The 7,470-nt window shown below is 47.0% G+C and overlaps 1 protein-coding gene across 1 annotated transcript in view; it reads right to left on the bottom strand.

Annotated features, from left to right (window-relative positions):
• Nucleotides 1-7,470, bottom strand: part of WNT5B (Wnt family member 5B) — a 105,793-nt gene that overhangs the window by 15,765 nt on the left and 82,558 nt on the right. The window lies entirely within an intron of this gene.

The raw sequence follows: 7,470 nt of genomic DNA, 5'->3' as shown, positions 1-7,470 counted from the left end.
ATGCCCCCTCCCCCTCCCCTCTCCTCCCCATAAATCCTCCCCCTCCCTCAGGGCAGGAGTCTGTGAATGCACCGACTGGAACCGAGAGAGATGGAGCAGAGATAGCGCCGGCACCAGAAGCTAATGGCTTTATGGAAGGGAGGGAACCAGGTCCAGAGTGGAGAGGACCAGAGAAGAGCTTCAAAGAGTTTCCTTGTGCAAACATCCTCAACTCCACCTACCAGTCCTTCTCGGGGACTGAGGAGTCAGAGCCGCCCCCCTTCCCTGGGGTCCTCTGCCCTCCCCCACACCCGCCTTCCCACCACCCTGCCCCCTGCAAAGCCCCTGCTCTTGCCTGGCCCACATATACCCTTACACGCTTCCACTGCCGCAGAGCTCAATTGTGTCTCCCCACGGGTGACACTTCCTATCCCCAGGGACGCCCCCCCCCACCAGCGTCTCTCACTTCTGTCACACCTTTTCTTCAAGCTCCTGCGAAATCTTTCTGGTTCTGCAACTCCTAGGTTCACCCGAGGCCACGGCAGAGTTGGGGTGGGGGGGTACCGTTTCTGAGCCAAAGAGTCAGGGCCTGGTAACAGTCCCTGTGGCTTTGACTCCCCAGTGACAGGCCAGCTAAGGCCACATTTCCCAAGAGCTGCTAATCCCGCCCCTCTCAAACAAGAGCTGACCTGGACAGAGGTAGGACTCACTGCCCAGGGCTGTTCCTACCACCCTGTGCTCTCCAGCAAACTCTCAGCTTATTAAAAAATATATATATACGTTAAAATCTTGAAAAAGAAAAAAAAAGACTGTAGCATGTGTGGGGACTTCTTACTCTGTCTACCAGATATGTGACACCAGATAGCTGAACCTCAACGCCCTCCCCCCAGGATGCTCTCACTCGGGATGCAGGCAAATGTGAGCCACCCTCTGCATGGCCACAGACGCCCAGGACTACTTCACCCTCACTTATATTCTTTGCTCTCCTCGTGCGGAGCCAGGAGGAGGAAAGAGAAGATTGGGGATTTGTTTCATCAGCATGGGCAGCATAGAAACTTTTTGCCTCAATCCCACTGGTGTGGAAGGAAGCTGAGTGGGGACTGATGGTTTGGTCTTCATAAGTGAGATCGATTTGTGGGTCACTGGTGAGTTTTACAGCAGGACTTAACCAGGGGACGCTGTCCTCTGTGTAGGAAGAAAGATCTAGTAAACATGGAAAAGACAGGGAAGGGAATTCCTTATGCTGCCTTTTGTCGGAACTACAGATCTCCTCAGAGAACTAAAGCGTCTCCCCTTGCCAGGAGAGGTGAATGTCATGTCAAACAACAAAGTTAAGCATGAGGGCATCCAGGGTCTCTGTCCTTTGGGTGGTAGAGGTTCAGGGAAGGGAAGGATGCCTCCACAGGGCCAGAATGAGCTGGTCAGACATCTGCTCTGCTCTACTTCTTCAGTCAGTTATTCATTCATTCATTCATTCATTCAAGTCATTAATCAGATGTGCACAGGGGGCCTAGTATGTTCCAGCTACTGCTCTAAGTGCCAGGGATACAGCAGGAAACAAGCACCCCATGTGTTAGGTCCGGTGAATACAGGAAGAGCGAAGTGGGGACAAGGATCAAGAATAATAAGAGGTGATAGCTTATGTTATTTAGGGTCCTTTAGGGAAAGACTTACTCTGCAATATCCACCCAGCCCACCTCTCTCCAAACTGCTGTGGCGACAGACAGGTGGCGGGGTGAGACGCACATCCTGGACCCCACTGTGCTATGTCCGAGTTCCCTTACTGAGATGCGATGCCCGCGCATTTAAATACAGGGCTCCAGTCCTCTTCCTTTTGCTGGTTGGACTCACCAAATTGGTCACCAAGTTTCATTTCTTTAAGTGGCCACATGCAGTTAGTCCAGAGATAGGAGACCAAGGAGAGAGACGTGGGCAAGTGGGACTGACCACAGCCAGTCTGTCCTCAAAGGGACACCTCTATGCTTCCACATACACCTCAGAACAAGGGCTCAGAGCAAGGGCTGACACGGTGAAAACCCCACCCAGTTGGCAAGGGCTTGACAAGGTCATGAACTGTTCACAAAAGCCCTTACAGGATGTTCAGGACTGATCTGCCCCAGAGCCTGAGGACTCCAGTGACGTCGTGGTCACACATGAAATGGTGTCACATCCCACACCTGCTCTCTTGCCCCAGACAGGCACCCTCACACCTAGAAACCCACCCAGAAATAACTGGCAGCTTCCATGGGAGCCTTTTCCTGGTTGCCATGGGCTAATTCTTTTGTGTGACCCAAGGAGGAGCCATGGAATGCATAATTACAAAATACATTTGCAGGGTGTCTGGCTGGGGTCAGTAGGTAGAAGCTGGGACTCTGGATCGCAGGGCTGTGAGTTGAGGCTGGGGTGTGGACTCTACTTAAAAAAAATACATTTATGGGGCACCTGGGTGGCTCAGTTGGTTAAGCGTCTGACTTCGGTTCAGGTCATGATCTCACAGTTCGTGGGTTCGAGCCCCGTGTTGGGCTCTGTGCTGACAGCTAGCTCAGAGCCTGGAGCCTGTTTCAGATTCTGTGTATCCCTCTCTCTCTGACCCTCCCCTGCCCATGCGCTCTCTCTCTCTCTCTCTCTCTCTCTCTCTTTTTCTCTCAGAAATAAATAAAACATTAAAAATTTAAAAAAAAAACTGCAGGGCGACTGGGTGGCTCAGTCGGTTAAGTGTCTGACGTCAGCTCAGGTCATGATCTCACGGTTCATGAGTTCGAGCCCCTTGTGAGGCTCTGTGCTGACAGCCAGGAGCCTGGAGTCTGCTTCGGATTTTGTGTCCCCCTCTCTTTCTGGCCCTCCACCGCTTGCACTCTGTCTCTCTCTCTGTCTTATCTCTCTAAAAAAATAAATAATAAACATTAAAAAAATGTATTTCCAGGGGCGCCTGGGTGGCTTAGTCGGTTAAGCGTCCGACTTTCGCTTAGGTCATGATCTCGCGGTTCGTGGGTTCGAGCCCCGCGTCGGGCTCTGTGCTGACTGCCAGCTCAGAGCCTGGAGCCTGCTTCAGTCTGTGACTCCCTCTGTCTCTGACCCTCCCCTACTCACGCTGTCTCTCTCTCTCTCCTAGAAATAAATAAAAATATTTAAAAAAAAAAATGTATTTCCAGTATTGTTAACTTTCCTGACATAACAAGATAAAAACTCTTAGCAGCAGTCTTTGGGAGTGCCCCCCTTTGTGACTTTCTAGTTGCACTGATGTACAAGTGTCTGCCTATTATTGGATGATCTCCATGGGGGTGAAAGACGGGAGGAAGGGACAGGAATGATAGAGCCTTCTCCTCTCCTCTTGGCTGCTTTTACCACTGTAGAGAAAGATTTTTTTTTTTTTTTTTTTTAATGTTTATTCATTTATTTTGAGAGAGAGGAAGAGAGGGGATCCCAAGCAGGCTCTGTGCTGACAAGCAGCTGATGCAGGGCTCTATCCCACACACTGTGAGATCATGACCTGAGCTGAAATCAAGAGTCAGACCATTAACCAACTGAGCCACCTAGGTACCCTTTAGAGAAAGATTCTTTCTGGATCTCAAAAACACTTGATAAGCACCTCCTAAAAGGCACCCAAGTTCACTTATTTCCTTTCCCTCTTTCCAGGTAAGTGCTCACCCTCCTGACACAGAGCAGTTCTCTGTGGTCTAACTCATGGCTCCCACACCAGTTTTCCGAAAACACTAATCATGCATCTTAGTATCCCCATTTGAAGACTTACAGCGGTTCCCAGCTTTTTAATCATTCTAAACTTCCCAGCCTGGTGCCGTTTTATGTTTTGTTCTTCTCCTGAAATTCCCACTATGGGATCTCTTTTCCAGTCTCCCTCTGCTTCTAGAACAAGCCCTCTTTTCCCTCAAGCCCTCCTTCTGATCCTCTTCCCAGGGATGCTGTCTCATCTCCAGCAATGCTTCGAAGTCTGTGCTCAAGATTCACTTCCTCCATAAAGCTGTCTTTGATTAATCCCACGCCGTGAAAATCTTTCAATTGACTTGGGATTTCCTTGGCACCTGTGAAGACAGGGAACTGCTCTGCAGCACCCCAGCCCCCACGGGCTGTCTTGGAACTGTGCATATATCTTCCAGTAGAGCCAAAGCTTCCCGAAGGTCCAAACTCACCTCCCCTACTTTCCCTGTATGCCCCACTGTGCCTGGTACAGTTTTACTAGACAATAAAAAAATGGCTCTCGGTTGACAGTCGGTGACAATACTAAATATGAGCGAACACTTACTGGCACCTCCTACATGCACTGAGCCAAACATTTTACATCCCATTCTCCCATTTACTCTTCAGTAAAATTCTATGCGGTATATGCCATTATTATCCTCACTTTGAATGTATGGAAACTAAGGTATAAAGAGGTTGAGAGACTTGTTCATACAGCAAGCGAAGGCTAGACCCTGGCTTGGAATCCAGATCTTTCTACACCTCCCCAAACACAAGTAAATATATCCCATGCTTGGTAGCTCCCCTATCACTGGAACATAACACCTTCTCCGTTTTGATTTTGATGTTTCCACCATTGTCCTGTTACTAGGGCTGTGAACAGTATGACTATCAGATCACGACATCCTGATTTATAGGAAGTAGCACAAAAAACAATGTTTATCAAAAAAAGGCTGATTGCAAAGTTACTAGTATAAACACACACACACACACACACACACACACACACACAGCCTTGACGGGGGAAGGGGAGAGTCAGACTTCTCCTCATCCAAAATGATATCTGGATTGCGAATAGGTCTGGCTGTTTAAAGTTGGAGACATTAACACAGAAAAATAGTTTTTAGAGAGTTGGTGTCTACATTTATGTCGGATGGAAAAGACAAACCAAGAGATAAACGTCAGGGAAGATGGCATGATGTGTACTCGTGGGAAACCCTGGCAGACATGAGGAGCAGAGTGGTTATGAGAAGACATGTAAAGTTTGAAGAGAACATGGAAAGAAGGTTTAGGTGCCTCATAGCGGAGAAGCCAACTAAGGGACTATGTCTTTAGCAAGAGAAGACTCTATCTGAGAGCCTAACATTGCATTATCTTTCAATGACTAGAGCTACTGAGAAGCTCCTTTCAAAAGTCATATCTGACCATGCGACTCCCCTGCTTACAACCCTTCAAAGGTTCGTCATCTCCTAAAGGATGAAATCAAAACTCCTCACCACATTACGCAAGGCTTTTCAAAAATCTGACCCCTGTCAACCTTTCCATCCTATTTTCGTTTTTACTTTGTTGCTCCAGAAACCGCAAACTGCTATATATACTTCCTTACCCACCCCTCACACTATTTCTCCCCTCTGTGCCTTGCTGACTTCTGAGAATGGTTCCCTTCTCTCTATGCAGATCAGGTTCCTTTGTCCTGAGGTCACAAGAAACTTTCCCTGTCCATTCTACCCAGAGAATGGCTCCACCTCCATCATCCTCTCCTGAGCTTCTTATTTAAAAAATTTTTTTTTAAATTTTTAAACATTTATTTATCTCTTTGAGAGACAGAGCATGATTGGGGGAGGGGCAGAGAGAGAGGGAGACACAGAATCTGAAGCAGGCTCCAGGCTCTGAGCTGTCAGCACAGAGCCCGACACGGGGCTCGAACCCACAAACTGTGAGATTATGACCCGAGCCGAAGTTGGACGCTCAACAGACTGAGCCATCCAGGTGCCCCAACTCCCGGGCTTCTTACATACTTTGGTCACAGCATTTAATATAATGTGGCATAATTTGGCATGCTTTTTATTTGTATTTTGCTTCTTTCCTAATATGCCCTGCAAACGGTTTTGTTCACCATTTTCTCCACAGTGGTTAGGGTAGTACCCAAGGGTACCTGGTAAGTGCTCAGTAAGTCTTTGCCGACTGAAAGACAAGAAAAGCCCTCTTTGGCTCTCAAGAAAATAGAAGGCAGGCCACGAAGGCCAGCCTCTCATGGAGACAAAGGAACCCTTTTGGTTTCCATATGGCCCAGCCCACAAAAAGCCATTTCTACTGATGTACCTATCCCCTTATTTGGGAGTCTGCATTGTCACTAATTGAGATTTTGGACATTCCAGATCTCAGCTTCGTTTCTACTTTTCCTCAAAGACATGAGTAGCATTCAGCTTCTAAAGCTGCTTGGTATAAGGTAATATGAAAATGTCTGAGACGTTGCTCCTTGAGGTGCTTTGATCTAGCTATGGAAACATGAAGAATCTAGTCTGAAAGGCAGGACATACTAAGTGCCTGAGGAGTTCAAGGAACCCTTCACGGTCAGGATGTGGGATTGGAGTAGGAACTTAAGGAATGTGTAGGCTTTAAGTAGGAGAAGAGGGAAGAAGGATTTCACATAAAGATGTGGTTTGGTCAAAGAGAAAATGTCAAGGTACTTCGAGAAATGTTGGAGAGATACTGCAATAAATAAGGGCTTCAGGAACTCTCCTGTGGCGCAGCTCGTTAAGCATCTGACTTTGATCTAGGTTCAGATCATGATCTCATGCTTCATGGGTTTGATCTAGGTTCAGATCATGATCTCATGCTTCATGGGTTCGAGCCCTGTGTCGGGTTCCGTGCTGACAGCATGGATCCTGCTTGGGATTCTCTTTTTCTCTCTGCCCCTCCCCTGCTAGTGCTCTCTCTCTCTCTCTCAAGTTAAACAAACAAACATTAAAAAAAAAAAAAGAAAGAAAAAAGAGCTTCAATATTTTCCAGTGTTCTCAGAATCATTCTTGTTTGTTAAATTTATGTAGTCCCTCTGAAGCCTGATACTGAATTCCCACTGAGCATTCATTATCAATCGCCCAGGAACCCAGGAAAACTCTCCCGATCTTAGGCTTCTGGTTTCCCCCTGAAGGAATGGAACCTGAAGGCAATAATCAGTCACCTTTTAACAGTGAATTGATAGTTGGGTAAATCCTCCCAGGGAGTTAAGAAGTACCGAAGTTAAGATACTGATTGACCACACTCTTCTTTCATGATCTTGCTCCATCTTGCTGGATCTTGCTAGTTCTCTGTCTACCAATTCTCTTCCTGGATCCAGGCCTAGAATCTTGCTGCCTGTTTTGACTCCTCCCTTTCCTTTCCCCTCCAGGCCAAACCAACTGTCCAGTTCTCTTGACTGTGTCTCCATAGTATTTACAGTGTGTATTCCCTCCTCTCCTTCCTGCTTGCAGGCTCTGAGCTACACAAGAGTTGGTGAATTGCCTCCTTTCCCTTCAACAATTTATAAGTGGGTTTTTTTCCTAATTCTTATCTATTCAATGATGGAATGAATTCTTTCTGCCCCCAGTCCTCTAATTTCCAAGGTAATAACCAGCTAACAGGTAGTTCGAAGTATGGTCCCCAGACTAACAGTATCAGTATCACTTGGCAACTGATTAGATATACAAATTCTCAAGCCCCACCCAGACCTACTGAATCTGAAACTCTGAGGGTGGTGCCTAGCACTCTGTTTAAACAGGCTTTCCAAGCAATTCTTTTTTTTTTTTTTTTTTT

This window comes from Crocuta crocuta, unplaced genomic scaffold, assembly GCF_008692635.1.
Source record: "Crocuta crocuta isolate KB4526 unplaced genomic scaffold, BGI_CrCroc_1.0 scaffold72, whole genome shotgun sequence".
Classification (NCBI taxonomy): domain Eukaryota; kingdom Metazoa; phylum Chordata; class Mammalia; order Carnivora; family Hyaenidae; genus Crocuta; species Crocuta crocuta.
The sequence above is the reverse complement of the archived record's forward strand: the minus strand, read 5'-3'. Positions and strand labels throughout refer to the sequence as shown.